General features: G+C 34.5%; 1 protein-coding gene across 1 annotated transcript in view; it reads left to right on the top strand.

The window, feature by feature from the left end:
* LOC149413528 (synaptotagmin-10-like) overlaps nucleotides 1-20,483 on the top strand; it is a 456,392-nt gene that overhangs the window by 199,930 nt on the left and 235,979 nt on the right. The window lies entirely within an intron of this gene.

Raw genomic sequence — 20,483 nt, 5'->3', positions numbered from 1 at the left:
CGGTTGGCGTTCCAACTTGTTAGGTTCTGCAAGTCGGATCGTGTGTAGGGCCTATCAAAGAACAAAGTTTTCAAAATACCGTATTAAAAAAATGTTATTTCTGGAAAATAAATGTACCGAAATGTAAGTATTTCTGAACGTTGCTTTATATTTTAAACATGTTTATTTAAAAAAAAACTGTGATAGTTTTAGCTACATAGCGCAGATGGCTCTAGTTATAGTTGATCATAAAGTTCATTTAGTTCCCCAAATGTCACCAGCGCTCCTCCAGGAGCAGTCTGTAGAAATTCTAAGAGCATAAGAATACGTACATTAGCCTTCTGGCTGTCCTATACACTCGTAACTATTATACGAGTTTAAAGTCTAATAAAAAGACAAGTCTTTGTTGTGAAGAAGGTGTTTTATTCTATCAAGAATCATTCATAATAGAATTCAGAAACGAAACGTTGCTTGAGATGGTTTAAGCTGTGTGTAGTGACGAGATCTGAATAGCCAGGTACTCCTACACTTTCCTCTTCCTCATCTACTTCTCTCTCCCTACCTTCAGCACCACAATATACCCCAATTCGGGATTCCATTGTCTCACTGCAGATGGTTATGAGCAGATGGGACTCTTGTTCAGTATTCACAACAGAAACACACCCTCAATTAGGGAAACAAATGACTTATTATGATATTTAAAGATGTGGTAAGATGTATCAAACGATGTGATTGATAAATTAAACAAATGTGGAAGTATTTGTTTGATTTTCTGTGGCAGAACTCATTTAGAAGAACAACCCCAAACTAGAAAATCGTCTCCACCCCATTTTCAATTTGCAGAGTTTGTAAGGTCTGAAACTCGAGATAATTTTGACAACCGCTTTAAGGGTCTCGCGTACAAATTTTATAACTACCTTTACAACGTAAATTAACGTTCGAATAGGTGTCGTGAAAGTAAGGGTCCTTATAAAGCAAGGTTCTAAATAATGGTTCCGTTTGGCCACAAAGGGTATTCAACTAAGGTTGTAAATGACAAACGAAGGATTTATATTAACGAATGAATAATGTGAATTCAGAAATTTGTTTAACAGTTTCCTGTTAAAATTTAACCACTGTCTGTCCAATCGTTTTAATTTTGTATTAGGCAAGGACGTTAGAAGAGAAAACAATGTAATTTTTGTACAGTTTTATTGTTATTTTTAATGAAAAAACATTAATTATATTATCTAAAACTTGTTATTTAATTACGGTAAAGTGCTGTAGAATTAATTAGTATTGAGTTAACATCGCTGGTTTTATGTGTCAAACGGAAGAAAGAGTCTAGGGAAGTTATGATGTTATTTAATTTGATAGAAATTGATGGATAGATTGACACATTTTAATTTGTTTATAAATTTATTAAATTCATTGACATAATTATATTTCATAATGTTTTCACCACTGGGATTTCCCGTGCTGGGTAAAATATTTAACGTTTACCGTATTTTATTCAATTTACAATATAATACCTATTACACTGGTTAAGATGCGTGCTAGATTTTGTTTGTATTTCTTAATACTTCCCATTTTACAAGCTTGTTATGTTTTTATATTTTCACGGCTAAAAGTATTACTGTGATTTATTTTTAGGGTATTCTGCCAATGTATTCTGACACCTCTTTCGAATACAGGACAGATGTGTAATGCTGTCCGAAATGTTAATGACAGACTTAATGGCATAATAGTGAAGAATGTATGGATCTACGCCAAGGAGGAGCTCTTCCAGGTGTTGGACACGTGCATGAGAAGGGGAGTTTTCCACACAGTATGGAAGAAAGGCGTGCTCCGTGTCATTCCAAAAGGGAATGATAAGCCCCGGACAGATGTCAAGGCGTACCGGCCCATCACCTTGCTGCCTGTATTTGGAAAAATACTCGAAAAACTGATTAGATGCCAACTGCGGAAAACTTTGTCACCACCCAGCGATCGACAATTTGGCTTCGTCCCCGGTATGTCTACGGAGCACGCAATTTTATATGCGCTTGAATGGGTGAAGGCTTGCCCTAAGAGGTATGTGATTGGGGTCTTCTTAGACATCACTGGTGCTTTCGATCATGCGTGGTGGCCGATGATACTCTCTAAACTAAAATCGCGTAATTGTTCTCCAAGGTTATTCAAGATAACGGCAGATTATTTCAACAACCGTTCTATAATTCTGTCGTACGGGGATGTCACTATTGAACGGGAGGTAAATATGGGTTGTCCCCAGGGTTCGGTTCTTGCTTCAGATTACTGGAACATTTTGTTTGACGACTCCTCCAGGTTGCCCTTGCCTGAGGGATGTATCTCGGTCGATTACGCTGATGACAAATTGTTTTTGGTCTCGGGGAACAGCAGAAAAGAAGTAGAGTGCAAAGCTGAAGAAGGTTTAAGTGCAATTTTAGAATGGGGTAAGAGAAATCGTTTGACCTTCGCTCCCCAAAAGACCATGGGTCTCCTGATGAAGGGCTCCCTCAATAGAGGGAGAAATCCCTGCATCAAAATGGGAGATTCAAACATCAAATTTGCGGAAACCACTAGGTATTTAGGCGTTCTCTTGGATCGATCGTCCTCTTTCTTGGCACATGTCAAGAGTGTATCAAGCAGGGCCCAAGCCCTCTTCTTGAAACTGAGAAGGATCTCAACTGCCGAGTGGGGATTGCGTTCTCCAGCGCTTCGCCTTCTATACAGAGGGGTGTATGTGTCGCAAGTCACCTATGCAGCCTCTGTGTGGGAGCACCGCCTGAATAATGTACTGATCCAGTCGGCACTCAAGAGGGGCCAGCGAATCCCCCTGTTGGCACTCTCTGGTGCCTATAGAACAGTTGCCTCGGACGCTTTGCCAGTTTTGGCCGGCATATTGCCAATTGATTTAGAAATTAGGGAGGTGCTAACAAAGAAGAAGTTTATCAGAGGAAGACCTGCTACTCACCTAGGTGTTAACTTAATACCAGGCGGATCTGTGTCTCTCCCTGCTCTTCTTAGAGAGATGCATGAAATAACGCTGAGTGAATGGCAAGCGCGATGGGACAGGTCAAATTCGGGAAGATGGACTTACTCATTCTTCCCGTCTGTTAAACTCAGAATGGAAGGGGCATATTTAAACCTGGATCACCATGTGACCCAACTTCTCTCCGGGCATGGGGAATTCAGGGGGAGACTTCACAGTCTCGCCCTGTCCCCCCATCCAAACTGCGCATGTGGCAATACTGACCAGACTGCCGAGCATATTCTGTGGCATCGTGAGATTTTGACGGATGCAAGAGAGGAAATGTTGGAAGGTCTGAACGTCATCACACGACCGGTATGGAATGCCGATCTCGTTTCGAATAAGGTGAACTTTGAGTGCCTGAGGAAGTTTACAAAGGTTTGGGTAGAGAGATGGCCTGATCTTAGAGTCGCTGATTAGATTAAAATCATTCAGAGTTTCAGGTGCCATGTGTGACTGCTTCTGGTTTCCTCGGTTAATTCTTTTCCTGCTCTCATATTACCTTCGTTATGATGTCTGTATATTTCTTTTTTATTTTCATTTTATATTAAGGTTTGCAATCACCTTTGCATTATATATTTGATTTTTTTTTTTTTTTTTGCTGTTTTTTTTTTAATTTTGTCTGTTAATGCTTCTCTTCTTTCCATAGTAACTGCTATTATTTTAATTATTTCCTTTGTTATGATTGTTTCTATTTCAGCAGGATTCCATGCGAGACTGACCCCTTGAGCGATGGTAGTGATGACATCATCGCTCAATCCGTCATAATGAATTTAATTAATATAATTTGAGTTTTTAATTAACTTGTCCTTTATCATTTTTTTCTTCTTTCTTTTGCTTTACATATCATTAGGAGTGTGTGCAGTAAGCCGGAACTGAACTTTAATCGTCCTGTACCGTCTTCAACCCGTTTTGGGTGTGAAATAGACTTCGTCCCTGCCTAATCAGACGCCTCCTACACCGGACAAGTGTTCACACAGAGTCGACTGCGCCTCCCCCATCGCCATGGCGGGCTTGAGGAATGGCCGAGCAAGCTCGACAACCTTCCGCCCACCCTCCGAATGCCTGACGCTCACTTAGTCCCTAGGGTCTTCGGGCACGCCCCCAACCTTCCCACATACTTTTTCTTCAGGGCATAATCAGGTAATCCGGCGGAGAGGCGCGGTAGTCGTTCTTTGTGTACGGACAGACCGATCGCCATGCACATTCTCGATGGGACTGCCAGTGGACGGGTGTAATACTCTCCGGTAATATTTATATATGTTTAAACGTAGATTCCTACAATATAAACATGAATGTATATGTGTTTCCTTTTTTTTTTTTTTTTCTTTCTCTACAGATGGCCTAGGCTTTAAGCAGTTATTTCGTCCTGTATTATTTTTAGGCCTATTTTATTTTACTATACCTGTACATATTTTAATATTGTTATTTGTGTTTTTGTGTAATATTGTAGGCATCCCGCAGCCTAACCACTATGCAGGGACATTGGAGGTCTAGATTCATTTTAAAATAAATGTAGAGTCGTTAAACAAAAAAAATTAGAGTCCTTGTGAGAGCCCTGAAGGAGTAACCATCTGTTACTTATACCAGGGCGGGTAAGCGGTGGACAACCTCCAGTGATCCTGTCCGAAATGTTGGCTAAAGAAGGAGGTAGCGCAACAAGGCATAATATCCCAAAATTAAATCACCTTAGTATGTTCTGATTATACTAATTTATTTGGATATTACACAGGTCGTCTTAATTCAATCAGTTGGTGTTTGGTTGCAGTGTTCTATCAATTGCATGTCTCCCTGTGTCCCAGATCCATTGTTTTATGAATGATTGTAAGTTTTTCGTAGGAAAACGGTAATCCGTTGCAAAGTTTTATGCCGTAGTAAATGAAATTGCTCTGTCCAAACGTTGGGTTCGTTTTTGCTTGTTGAATGTACCTTGATTGAAGGATCTATGGATTTTGTTAGGCGTATTGGTTAATAAAGTATATTTGTAGTGATTATAAATACGTATGGTTTTGGCATAGAGTTGTTTAAGTGACATGAAATTACGATTTTTGACAATTTGGTCAAAGCAAGTTCTGGTAGTCTGATATTAAAATATTTAAACCACCGATCGGGTTCTACACAATATCAGACTAATGTTAAAATCGCACAAAAAACCCCATTATACACGAAGCATTATTTTAATGGAAGCTTTTCTATCATTTGAAAATATGTTTTACCTTTATAAAATCACCCCTGACAGTAATGCGAACAGAAATATATAAAAACAGTCGTAATGGTGGTTTAAAATGAGGTAATGAGTTCTCTTTCCAATGTCACTGCTTCTCCTAATCAGAAGGAAAATTTAGTATCAAAGGCACCATCAAAACTCTTTGTAATAAATCTAATGCTTTTTGTATTTTAAATACGAAATTAGATACCCACCTACTTTGCAAGCTAAAAGAAGAAAAATATATGTTTTTTAAATGATATCATTTCGCATACAAATTACTGAGACTTAGAACAGTTGTAATGTTAAAATTATAATATAAGGATTAGTATCTTCGGTAAAATATTTACCTTATCTCTAAAAAATTGTGTTTACACAGAGAAAATGTGTACGGATTTTTTTATAAAGATACTGTTAAAAATGTATGCGTGATCATATTCAAATGAAATATTAGTCATTCAGAATATATTTGAACACTTGTTCACGCAGGTGCCCTTGTCCGAATAAATATGATGGGCTAGAAGCAAAACTATAGTTATTTTAAAAACACGTGTTCCGACTTAACATATTCGTGCTTTACTGATAGTTTGTTATAAATTTTGTCAACTCATTCGTTATGGGCCTCTAGTCCCATTTTTAACAGAAAAACAAATAATTTGACCAGATTTTTAATAAATTAACAATATTTCATATTAGTTAGTTTTTTCCGTGTTTGGTCTGTTGTTTTCCCGAAAAATCCCGAGATCCGGGGAAAAAAATCTCCCCAGAAAAATTTACATAAATATACAATTTTCAACTCGTATTTTAAATATCCTACCTATAGGACAAACGAAGTAAAATTTCCCCTTTGGGTTGTCAGCTTTGCTATGTCCGCGTACTATAATTTAACTGAATAACTACGTTTGTGGGGAATATTCTATCAAGTATTGATTGATTCTTTAAAAAAAAAAAAAAAAAAAAAATTTTTTTTTTTTTGCAAGTAAGTGCGTATGTATTTTTTACGTACACGTTCATTCGGTTCAGTTCAGTACTGACAAATTGGCGTTCATTGAAATATTATTTTTACTTTTCATACAAAAACAAAGAGAACAACAATATTAGTAATCTTGGCATTGCCTACCTCACTAAATGTAACCTGTTCTGAGGTAAGTGACAGGAATGGACAGTAAAATTATTTGATTGCCATGCTGGCTGATATACGAAATGTTCAATTTAGATAAATATTGATAGAGAGCAGTTAATAAAATATGTAGTGAGTAAAAGAAGAAGAAAAACAGTATTTTTTTTTGTATTTTTGTTTATATTTTGTGGTCAGTATGACAACGATTAGATAAGATATAAAAATATATATTTTTGACACCTCTCAAAAGCTCTCCTATCCTCCGGCAGATGAGCTATGTCGCCTCCCGATTGAGCAGCGTTGCGAGGCGGGTTAAAGTAGGGGCCATAGGAATCAATTTATCAATGCGGGTCTTGAAGAGGCCCGGATTATAAAAAGAAAGATAAAAACAGATGCCAGCAACTCGTGTCATATACTAGTCGCCATACACAAAAACGAGTCGAACAAACGACGCGTTCTGATGAAGCCAACATCAACTGTGAGCAAGTGTTGCCTTCGTATACACCGTGATCAATGCTGCTAGCCCCTTAGAGCATGTTCCATTAAAATACCTGTAGAACAGACTTAACATGCCCACATTGCGTCTGTGCATTAGATATAACAATCGATCCGTTAACAATGGATTGTCACTCAGACGGACCGCCCTCCTTTGCACAGCATCAAGTAGATTGATCAAGTATTGCTTGAGGCTCCAGCCTAGAGGTGGCTATCAAATTCAATTGTTGGGCGTACTTGAGATTCGTATAGGGTAAGCAGTTGGTTATTAGTGAATAATCTGCTAACTATATACTATAAGCAATGCATAAAGAATAACGCGTTCCATTTCATAAGATCTTCAATTTCCATGTGATATTTTCTCATTAGCAATTCAGTGATGTTTTTGATAATGGAATACATATATAAGTTATTGCTATAGTCTGTAGTGACAGTTTGTGGTATTTGTGAGGCGCTTTACTTACACTAGGTTCATTATACTTGTAAGTTCCTTTGTTTGTTGGTTTGATTTAGTACCTAACTTTGGAATATTATCACATGGGAACTAAAAATACCTCACCCAAACATTTCAAAAAAGTTTGAACACTGAAGAATTATACAAAATCGTGTATTTTTTTTTTTTTTTTTTTTTTTTTAATTCCTTTATTTTTCCCAATTTTTACATTAATTACATACAATATTATATAAATCAATAAGAATAATGGGAACCCACTAAGGCGCAGCCTGTGCGTGGGTAATATATTTAAGTTATTATTTTATTGTACCTAGAAATAAACAAATTGTGGGCATATAAAATAAAAACAAGAATACATTTTGTAAAAGCGTTTTGTATAAAAAGTGTTTATAATAGTGTATAGTGAAGTTATAAGTGTTTATTGTAATATATGTAATATATGGTGAATATTTTATGAGAAACATAAATTGATACAAATTAAATAAAAAAAGTTTCAACTGCTGTGTCGAAAAGCCATAATTTTAATTCTTTTAAATATTGAGGAAGTTTAGTTATCACTTGAATATTTTTCGGTAAAAGATTGAAAGTACGAGGTCCAATGAAACTGCAGTGTGTTTGCATTTGTTTTGTGTTCGTTTGGGGAGTATAAAATACATTATTATTTCTAATGTTGGTTCTGTTTTCATTTATTTCGAATTTATTTTTGTTTTTAAAGATGTATTTCATAGTTTGCAAAATAAATAGTTTACGGAGACAGAATAGTTTAGATTCTTTGTATAACTCATCCGTTGAAAATGTTCTTTTCCGACTATACATAACTTTGATGATATAATTTTGAATTATTTGTAAAGGTTTGATATGTGCATTAAGCGCACCGCCCCATCCTATTATTCCGTATATGAGTGAAGATTGCACCAAAGAAAAATAAATCATTTTCAGTTTTTCAACATTGAGCACTTCTTTTAGTCTGTAAAATGTGTATGTAAGATATCTTAATTTACAGACGGTATTATTAATTTGTGACTGCCAATTTAATTTTGTATCAATAACAATACCTAAATATTTAATCTTTTCAACTTTTCCGAGTTCAAAGCAAGATGAGCATATTTCTTGATTACAGTTAACGTTATGTATTCGAATTTTAAGGTTATTAGGGGGTTTATTTTTACTATTTTTAGAAAAGGTTAGGTAAAATGTTTTATTATAGTTTAAGAAGAGTCTATTACTTTCTAGCCATGATGAGACATATGTAATACATTTTGTTGCCTTCAAAAAAGTTTCAGGCCAGGATTTTCCGTTCACTATTATTACTGTATCATCTGCGTAAGATACAATTTTACCAGGGATTATAACATCACATAAATCATTTATGTATATTAGAAAGAGAATTGGGCCAAGCACAGTTCCCTGTGGTACTCCATTTTTTATTCCTGTTTCAGTACTATAAAAATCCCCTATTTTTGTTTTCTGTCTTTGAGATAGCTAGTAAGAATTTTTAGTGTATCATTTTTTAAACCTATTTGATTCATTTTTTTAATAAGTAGATTGTGATTTACCGTATCAAAAGCTTTTCTTAAGTCTAGGAATATAGCTAAACTCTTTTTATTTTGATCAACAGATGTGTATAATTTTTTAGTCAGATCGAATATTGCATCTTCAGTGCTTAGTTTTGTTCTGAAGCCATATTGATTTTGGGACAGAATTTTGTTTTGTTCTAGGTAATTCATTATTCTATTTTTGATACATTTTTCAAATATTTTTGAGAGGTTTGAGACCAAGGAAATAGGTCTGTAGTTGTCTAATATGTGCGTTTCTCCTGATTTGTGAATTGGTATTATGATAGAGGTTTTTAATTGTTCGGGAAAATGTCCCTCTTTTAAGGATATATTAAAAATATGTAGCAATGGAGTTAAAATGTAATGTTTTATTTTTTTTAGTGTGTTGCCTGATAAACCATCAATTCCTGTAGAATTTGTTGATTTTAGACCATCAATGTGTTTATCAATTTCATCTGTTGTGATGGGTGAAAAATATTCTAAGGAGTTAATTGAATCGTTAGTTGAGTCTAAGTGTAAAGATGAGTCTACGGGTATTGTATTATCAATTGTGCTAGAAGATTCAAGTATTTGATCTACTACATTTGTAAAAAAGTTGTTAAAGTTTTCTGCAATAGTCGATTTGTCAGTTATAATATTTTCATTTATTATAATCTCATTGACATCGGTTGATACTTTTTTTTTTTTGTTCGTGATTTCATTAATAATATTCCATGTTTTTTTGGTATCATTTTTTGCACTATCAATTTTTTCACAATAATACTTCTTTTTGCAATTTCTTATTAACCTATTTAGTAAATTTCTGTACATTAAATATTTCGTTTTCATGAAAGGCATAATACTTGTGTTATTTTTTTGACAGGCTTTTTGATAATTTAACATCTCTTTGTATAATTTATCTCTTTGTTTGATAGAGACTATTAGTCCTACAGTGATCCAAGGCTTTATTTTTTTATAATTTCTCTTAGCGATGACAATTTTATTTGTACTCTTGGAAATATAAGCTTCTAGAGTTTTATAAAATAATTCTAATGCTGAATTTGGGTTAGCTATTGATAGTATGTTGTCCCATTTTTCTGAATGAAGTAAATTGTTTAATGTGTTGTAATTAATTTCATTTATTTCAACAGTGTTAGAGTATTCTTTTGAATTTGTGGTTAAGATGTTGTGTCCGTAGAATGTTGGGTAGTGGTCAGTAATGTTTGTTTTTAGAGTTGAAGATTTAGTTATAATGTGTTTGTGTGTATATCATTTATGCAGAGCGATTTTTAGCGTGCACGCACAGTTCGAATGTAGGTACTCTATCAATACTCTATTCAAACAAGGTACTCTATTCAAAATACTTAACTCTAAATTCGACTGTTGTGAACTCTTGCAACTTATAAACATACATACACCCACAGTAACAACACGACGAAATACAATATTCTACAGCAGCACACATAAGCGTAACTACATTGCCCACTCTCCGATACAACGATATATATTATATATAATATATTACGATATATATTATACAACGATATATATATATTCAATATATCTTTTTGTAATGTACTAGTGTGGGTACAGTTTTATTATCTTCTTTGTATGAAATATTTTTTAAGGTCGGGAGTATTAAATAAATGCTTTGCTTCGTCAAATATTATGAGTACTTTATTAGCGTAAGATAATTACAATCAACGTTTTGCATGACCTACGTCTATCAGAGATTATCATTTATTCTAACGAAGTAAGCAACTGGAAGTGATACCTACCGAGGGATCGGCTAGCATCGGCTGTACTCGTAACCATTCAGGTATGACCGACATACTGTCTCTGTCGTGCAGCATTAATACTGCCATCTATGGAAATACCGTAAAACTACATTAACTGGATAATAATATCTTAATCTACACACTCTACCGACATCTGGTGGATGGTATCGAAACTACAACCAAATAACAAAAATACATTTATCAACCATCGACTGACGAGTTCATTTACCTTCTTGTAAATAATTATACTGGTATAAACGATATCAAGTGTACTGCATACCTAATCGAAATATCTTTAAATTATTACTCCATGAAAGGTGTGTATATAAAAATGCTCAAAGAGATCAATAAAAAAATTATAAATTAAATGTATTAATATGAATAAAGTGGAGGAATATTATTTTATACGCAGTATCATTAAAAATAAAATGGTTCAGACACCTTGTATTTATTAATCTAAATACAAGGCGTCGGAACCGTTTTATTTCAAAAAATACTAAGAAATATTATTTATCCGATGAAAATTGTACAAACAAGATGACACTTAATTATCCTAGGCCTTGGGAACCTTTCAAAGAGCCCAATTAATTAATAACTATAGGAATGGAAGTTTTAAATTATTACATTTTGCCGAATGTTTTGATCAATTTAGCTCTTTTTTGTTGTTATCAAATTTAATTTATAAAACTCCGATTGTATTTTAAGTTTTTTTTGCAATTTTTTTTTTTATAGTGAATACCTCACAAGAGTCCCAACTGCTCCCGTCTGGAGCCAGTGAGACTATGGCATCCCCAAATGGGGGATGTTGTGAGGCTGAAGGTAAATGGGGAAAGGAAAGAGGAAGGTGGGGAAGTACCTGGCTATTCAGATCTAGTCACTAAACACGGCTAAAGCCATTTGGAGCAACGTTTCAATTCTGAATGGTGGTCTTACACCAGGGCGATACTGGTAGTATCTTCCACTCTGGAACGTGCCGCAAATATACTATATATTATTTTAATTAATTAATTGTGAAATAACACAAATTAATCAAATAAAATTTATCTGCGCACGCCGGGTTCGAACCCGCGACCTTCATCATTCAATAATATTAGTATTCAATTTATTTTAAAAAAGTTTAGTAATAAACAAGTTGAGTAATTATTACCACACAACATTAAAGGCACATTTTGATAATACCTTAAGAAGGCGAAACAGCTCTCACGCGTGATACTTATTTTATATAAATTGATTAATAATATTTCTGAACATATGAAAGAAAAAAACAGTATTTTTTTTTTCAACGCGAGTAAGAGTTTCAAGTTTTTATGAATTGGTCTTGAGTCCTGTGGAACTATTTGACGGGTCTGTGTTTCCGCTCTCCTACAACATGTCCCAACTCATGTTCACTCCTTTCTCACATCATAAAGACCCTCCATACAGCATCCCCAAATATGACAGAGACACTGAGAAAATATATTCTTATTTGGCATCTAGTGTGGAGTAAGTCTAAAGAAAAAACTTTTTTTATATGTCATAATAAAACATGTTATAAATGTATATTTACATGTGTTACATTTTATGTCATATTAATGATGTTTTACGTGTACACCTGCTGAAGTAACATCGTTTTATTCATTCTTATTTTCATACGGAGAAGGTCGATACCAATGTCACCTCGAGGCTATTTTTCATACATTTTACGACGTTAACCAAACTGACGTCATCCTAACATATTCTTCTCGGAGTGCTTTCCACGAACTAGGAGTAAATTATTTACGTCACGGAAAATACTCTCAGTATTGCCCCGGTGAAAGGCCACCTGTAAATATACATAAAGTGAGATGCGGTTAATGAGTACATTTAATATTGAAAACACTTGAGAATGAGAAAGAATTATTTCAATTGTGGGAGATGGAAAAAATCTATTTCAATATTTTCGTTAAAAAACGGATAATTTTATATCTTCAAGCCTTGTTTTGTTAAAATATTAAAACAGTTTTTTTTTACTAAATCCTAACTAGGACATAAAATAGGGTATTATTTCGGGTTTGAATTTTGGGTTTAATAAGAAAAATAAAAAAAAAACTCAACATAAAACGTTTACGACCATAACAATGGCCGCCAAGTGAATAATTTAATAGTATTTTTAAGGAAATAACTACTAAAATGCTTTATTTTCTATTTCCGTAAACTGAAAAATTTACCTACTTCTCTTATCGAACTCATTAATGTATTTTTCATTGTAACTGATCGTGGATATTTTTTAAGTCTACTCTAATGTTTGACAAACCCTCATAATTACTATGATTTATTCTAACGAGGTAAGCTACTTGAAGTGAGATACCTACTCAGGGATCGGTCATTTAGGTATGACCGACATGCTGTATCTGTCGCATGGCGTAATTACTGAGAGTTCTTCTGGAGAGGTCAAAGGGTCTGCCTCAACCAGTTTCTCTCGATCTGGCCCAACACGTAGCTGCTGAGCAGGCATCCGCCATCTAGACCTATACAAAACCTAACCTCATGAACCCTGGCACTGCTGCTTAGTCACCAAACGTATCGAACTACTTGGAGTGGCCTTTGATGGAGGTGTTGTTGGTTATCCAATAAATGGTTTGAGAGGCGTAGGTACCCGTACCCGCCTCAAAACTCTTGTGCCATTTTTATTACGATATTATGAAGTTTTCTTGTAAGCCTTGTTACCTAATTTGAAGTCTTAAAGGATTAATTCAATTCGTAAATTTGCCATATCATGGTTTCAATAATGATAGATCCAAACCATGGCATAATATTTGCTAAATTTAAATATTCTAAAATATATTCATGGAATTTTCATAAGGCGGAATGAATGTGTTTGGTATGCATATTAAACGTCGCGGGCCTCCGTCCTATTTCAATATTTCTGTATTCTGTTCAATTATTGCTAAACGTTTTCCAATTTTCTCGAAATTAATTGACAAAGGCTTTATGAGCCAACCCTTCCATATCAAAACCTCCCCCACCTTTTGGTATTTTCTAACCGCGAAAACCTCAAGAGCAATTAACAACCTTTTAACCTTTAAAACACGATAATACGATATCTGGCGTGATAAAATAAAAAATTTAGTACCGTTCTGTTCACACTTTTACGTATAATTTTTTTTTAGCTGCATAAACACTTAAAAATAATACAACACAACACAAAAATAATAGTAAATGTTGCTATTGTTCCGTACACACTTATCCGTATGGTGATAAATGTTGGTATAGCTTTGTACACACGTTTACGTATAATAACGAGTGTTGTTTTAACTCTGTTCACACTTATACACATGATATTAAATGTCGGTATAGCTTTGTACACACATTTACGAGTGTTGTTTTAACTCTGTTCACACTTATACACATGATAATAAATGTTGGTATAGTTTTGTACACACGTTTACGTATAATAACGAGTGTTGTTTCAACTCTGTTCACACTTATACACATGATATTAAATGTCGGTATAGCTTTGTACATACATTTACGAGTGTTGTTTTAACTCTGTTCACACTTATACACATGATAATAAATGTTGGTATAGCTTTGTACACACGTTTACGTATAATAACGAGTGTTGTTTTAACTCGTTAGCTTTAATTTAGTTAGTCCTGCGTGAATCTGGTTCAATGAACTCAAATTAGTTTTTAATTTAAGTGTAATTTTCAAAATTGGAACATTTGAAGATTTTAGACAAGCCATAAAGTACCTACCTATAAAAAAATATTTTTTAACCGATATTTATTTTTATTGCCATTCAAAATTGAAAACTGATAAGTCAAGAATTCAGACTATTCCGTGATTTTTGGGGGCTGCGCTAATAATATTCGCGAAGCTGGCAGTTTAAATCCCGGCTTGAACAAGTAAATTTCATTTGATTGCCAGGTACTTCTCTACCTTCCTCTCCCCCATCTCCTTCCCCTCCCCTCTACCTTCAGCCTCACAACATACCCCAATTATTGAAGATGCCATAGTCTCACTGGCTCTTGTGCGGTATTCACATTAAAAATACATATATTTATATATCGTATGGAGTTACTTACCAATACGCTAGAGCGACCATTTTGTACATCAGTGACATATTGTCTACAACATTTTTTATATTACTGTATACTGTAAAGTTGTGGAAATAAAAAAATTAAAAAAATATTTAAAAGGATATCAATTGATCCTCTTTCGAACACCAGCATAGATAAGCATGCCAATGTGTAATAATGGTTTACACACGGAGAAAAATAACTCAAATTGAATATCGATAATTTATTAAGACTCTTTTTAAATTATTCGTAATCCAGATAAAAACAAGATTGCAGTCCCTTAACAAATGAGTTCCTAATAAACTTTTAGTAAAATACGAATGTATCATCACAATAACGGAACACGTATTCAAAAAAATCCTCATATTTCCGTACTTCTTCATTGTATATTACCAACGCAAATGCAAGTTCACGAACACGTATTCCAAAATACTGTGAATTTTCTAAAAGTTTATCACTAGACGGCCTGAAATCCCGCTTTTAAACCGATTACCAATAATTTATTAAATTAATGACATTTTTAATAAAATATCTATTCTCATTTTTCCGTATAATGTTGTGGATATATTACAGCGCCCTTGAAGTAATTTTTCATAAAAAACGGCGCTATAAATATCAGTTGTTCCTCTTTCGCATACCTGTATAGATAAACGTGTCAATTTGCAACAATGGTTTACAAGAAGACTGTAAAAGTGAACGTAATTTTAAGAATACAAAATAAAAAAGAAGGTATTTAAAATATAATATGGTCGGTATAAATTAACGAGCAATTAATTATCTGATTCACCCTTCACGATTCTTAAAACACAACTGACCTCGGGAAATTCGAGCCTTTTCTCTTCCGGTTTGTTTTAGAATTTACACAGCCTTATATCTCGCCTCCTATGTGCCTATTTCTCCATCCAATTATCCGACAAAACCATCTTCCGCCTGACCTCGTGATGCTTGTTTGCAGGAAATATATCAGAAACGCATAAAGTGTGGAGATTTTGCCTCCCTTAAGCCTGTCACGGGTGGGTTTTCATAAGGCAGTGATATATAACCCAGGGATTAAAATATAAAATTCAATCCTAACTTTTTATTAAAATGATTTTTTTTACTATTTTTATTTCTTGCTAGAGCAATCCCGTTGAGTTACAAAACTCATTGTAGGACGAGAGGAACTTACAATACATACATTAAAATTATAAGTTTGAAATACAAAACAGTACAAAAATATAAAAAGTGAGGTTAAGTAGAACAAACAAGAAGAAACAAAAAAGGAAACAGACGGGGATATACACATAAGCACAGGGCAAAGGAAGGAATTTACAAGAACTAATAATTTCGGATATCTTAGTCGGAAATCAGATAGTTTGGGCATGTAGAGCGAATGAGCAAAGAAAGGAGTGTAAGGGTATATATGATTAGAATGCGAATGGTAGCAGAAGTCGGGGACGCCTGAGGAAGACAAAGCTGTAAGAATAATAGAAGAGTATGTATTTTTTTTATTACATTACATAAGATACTTTATATGGAAAAAATGTAAAATAATATTTTTTTTTTAATTTAATTAAAATCAAATTTAATAATATAATTATTAATTTCTGCAAGTATTTTTTGGTTTTTGTTATTGTTACAGCTGTTTCGGCTTTTAAGACCATTTTCAAACTGTGGTTTAGCCACGTTCAGACTACTTATTAATATGATTCTATTTTACCCCCTCCCAAATTTAAAATGATTTATTACCGGTTAAACCAATTTACTGATAATATAATTGTGACAAACAATTAATTATCACAATTATTTTTAATAAATAAAATTAATATTGCAATAACTGTATAAGTATATTAAAAATAAGTACAAGTGTTTTTATGAATTGTAGGTCGATATTAGTTCCTAGCTAGGCAGATTGCCTATTTTAGGAACCAAATGCTGCTAAAATTGCTAAAAAATTATTCTGTAACATTAAAGTGTTTTTTTTTTATCCAAATTGAATTTATATATTAAGTTTTTATTAAATGAGCCATTAAAAGGTAAACATGTAAGATTTTAAGTGACATTATTTAATTGTTTTTTCAGACTCCACGCTCCCCAAGCCAATCGACCATATAGTTATTATTGAACCGATGAAGGATATTTTGGATGCTTAAATATTTAATTCTGGTGGGATTTTATTATATAACTTTGGTCCAAGATATGTATACGACTTTCTATGATATGTATGAGACGATGTATGTATGTGAATGAGGCAAGAAGTGTGTGCCAAGATCGAGTTGTTTAGCGGTCCGTCCTCTCTGCCTACCCCTGCGGGGAAAAGGTGTAATGGTCAGTTAGTTCAGTTAGTTAGTTAGTTAGTCGGAAATCAATAATGGCATCGGTAATTAAAAAAAAACTTTTTTTCTTCATTTAAAGTACCTTTATGGAAATAATATAAATATACAGGGTGTATCGGCACTAACCCGACAAACTTTAACCAGCTATTCCTTAGCACATTTGGAGTAAAAAATGTTATGTACACTTTGCTGTCCGGTAACATTTTTTTTCTTTTAAAAACAAAAAATAAATAAAATTTCCACACTCCGCTACTGCCCACAGTATAGGGGTAAAATAATTGGCAACGCCGCGCTACTGTCATCTCTTTCACACATATTCTGTCTCAAGTCCCGTGTGGTTCCCGCCACCCCGTCTCGTATCAGTGGTCAGTGCTGTTTTGGGAGTTCGCATGTCATCAAGTTTCTAGTTTCGTTTTTGTTTTGTTATCTAAGTTTTTACTGTTGAAATATGCCCCTCAATTATCCACCTGCCGAGCAAGCAGATATTGTTTTTGTTTATGGATTTTGCAATGGAAATTCACGAGCAGCCGTAAGGGAGTATCGCATGAGGTTTCCTGGAAGACGCGTCCCACACCATGCTACCTTTGTCCAGGTTTGTACCCTATCAATTGTTTATTGAAACTATTTACATTCATTGATAATGCCAAAAAGCGCTTTTGAAATTTAAACTGGGAACATTAAAAACATAACAAGGGGCCACCAACTTTAAAAATGTAAATTGTACTTTAGGTGATTTGTGTTCAGTGGTCACTAAACGGCGTTTTAAAAAGTTAATTAATTTTAATCTCTAATAAATGCATCATTCACTGCAATTGAATTCACTCCCTTTCTCACCATGGGATTATTTAAATTACTTGAATTCAATTTCACCCCTGTGAATCCAAGATATCAACCGTACCTAGTTAAGAAAATTATAATTTAAAACACTTTGTTATACATTTTACTATAAAAAAATGAAATAAATGAAGAGAAAACGTAAGTTTTCTGATATGTGCCTAAAATAAGTGTTCTTTAAAAATAAAATGAGTGAAAAAGCCCGCGATTGTTTATTTGACATTATTACTGAGCTGAATAATAAAAGCAGTTGTTATTTGTTGTTTTGTTTCAGATGTATCAACAATTGCGTGACTGTGGCATCGGACGGATTGAAGGCGCCGGCGGAGGACACAACATCGTTCCTGTGGCAGTTGAGGAGAGAATCCTGAACTTAATTACCGAAGACCCCACGCTGTCCGTGCGTCGGGTCGCTCTGATGATAGGACACAGGGAACACATGGCGGTATGGAGAGTTCTGAAGAAGCACGGGCTCAAACCTTTTCACTATAGGCGCTGCCAAGGCCTCATGGAGAATGACCACTTTTCCAGAGTCGTGTACTGCAGAAGAATGCTGCATAATGTCATAAGAGATGCAGACTTCATGAAAAACATATTGTTTACCGACGAAGCACAGTTCACTAAAACAGGAGTGCTAAATGTGCACAACTTGCACCATTGGGCTGAACAAAACCCCAAGCTTGTTCGGGAGTCGTCGAGCCAGGACAGATTTTCCATCAACATGTGGGCAGGAATCCTGGGAAATCAAATACTCGGTCCAATCGAGTTGCCTCCCAGACTAAATGGACCGATGTATTTGGAGTTCTTACAAGTGCAACTGGGCGAGATTCTGGAAGATGTGAACCTCGAATTACTACGGAGAATGTGGTTCCAGCACGATGGAGCCCCACCACACTATTCGATTGCCGTGCGGAACTACTTGGATGTCGAGTTTCCTGGTCGTTGGATAGGCCGTGGAAGTCCGGCCATTGCTTGGCCACCAAGATCACCCGACCTGACCCCCCTGGATTACTACCTGTGGGGGGCTCTCAAGGAAAAAGTGTATGCTAAGCCAATAGCCTCAAGAGAGCAACTGCTCGAACGAGTGATGGAAGCCGCTGCAGAAATTAAAGCAAATCCTGCAAACTTAAATAATCAAAATATAACAAGACTACACGCTTGCATCGAAAATAATGGTAGTCACTTCGAACAAATGCTCCAATAAAAAAATTAACATAAACTACATGTCCGCATTTTCATTTATTATTTATTGGTAAAATTCTCACAATGTCATTCATTTACACATCAATATTACCTACATATCAATATTTAATAAAATCTGTAGAAGAGTATGCCCGTCGGCATTCAACAAGTTTTTCGACAAGTGTGTCGAAAAGCGTCTTCTCTCTTTCCTACACACTAAATATTAATGGTTAAAAATGAGACGACTGATGCTTGTAAGCGCGCCAATACGTAAAAACAACGAAACTCGAATAAGAATTGCCAGGTGGGTTTTTTAATCGCTTTAATCTGACTTTAAACAATAATTAAACACGTAAAAATTATTTAATATAATATTACAGTACAGTACTTTGAACCTTCGCAATAAATTTATTTGATTTTAAGTTTAGTTTGTAGAACTCCATTTCAATTTAGAGATTTTTTTTATTTTAACAGTCTTATTAAAAAATTTATAAAAACAGTGTGTTTATAAACAAGTTCTGCTAGTTGTAATTATTATTACGCGTGACAGCTGTTTCACCTTCTGACGGCATTATCAAACTTTGGTAAAGCCACTTACAGACGACGTAAGTGATAACTTTCTTTTTTTATTATTCTGGCTTTATTGATTTCCGAGTAAATTGTCGTAAATTATTATTTGCTAATCCCAATATTATTTGCTAATGCTAATAATTAAGTGAAATTTTAAACAATGCAATAATAGGATTATTGCATTGTTAATTTCACTTAATGTCGTTGGTATTTCCAACTGATGACTCAGGGGTTTATTTCCCTGAATAATTAAGTATTTTGGGGTCTAATTATTATGCATTTCATTACATCCGATAATTTAAACAATTTTTATGTTGAATTGGGGTAAGTTTTATGGCTAAGGGAAGGAGTGGAAGGTGAGGAAGTACCTGGATATTCAGATCTGGTCACCAAATACGGCTAGTCATTTCAAGCAACGTTTAAATTCTAAACCTGGATATTCAGATCTGGTCACCAAATACGGCTAGTCATTTCAAGCAACGTTTAAATTCTGAACCTGGATATTCAGATCTGGTCACCAAATACGGCTAGTCATTTCAAGTAACGTTTAAATTCTAAACCTGGATATTCAGATCTGGTCACCAAATACGGCTAGTCATTTCAAGCAACGTTTAAATTCTGAACCTGGATATTCAGATCTGGTCACCAAATACGGCTAGTCATTTCAAGCAACGTTTAAATTCTAAACCTGGATATTCAGATCTGGTCACCAAATACGGCTAGTCATTTCAAGCAACGTTTAAATTCTGAACCTGGATATTCAGATCTGGTCACCAAATACGGCTAGTCATTTCAAGCAACGTTTAAATTCTAAACCTGGATATTCAGATCTGGTCACCAAATACGGCTAGTCATTTCAAGCAACGTTTAAATTCTGAACCTGGATATTCAGATCTGGTCACCAAATACGGCTAGTCATTTCAAGCAACGTTTAAATTCTGAATTAATTAATCAATTACGAAAAA

Source organism: Hesperophylax consimilis, chromosome 21 (assembly GCF_061612785.1).
Source record: "Hesperophylax consimilis isolate HC1 chromosome 21, BYU_Hcon_1.0, whole genome shotgun sequence".
NCBI lineage: Eukaryota > Metazoa > Arthropoda > Insecta > Trichoptera > Limnephilidae > Hesperophylax > Hesperophylax consimilis.
Note: the sequence above shows the minus strand (reverse complement) of the source record. Positions and strands in the feature narration are given on the sequence as shown.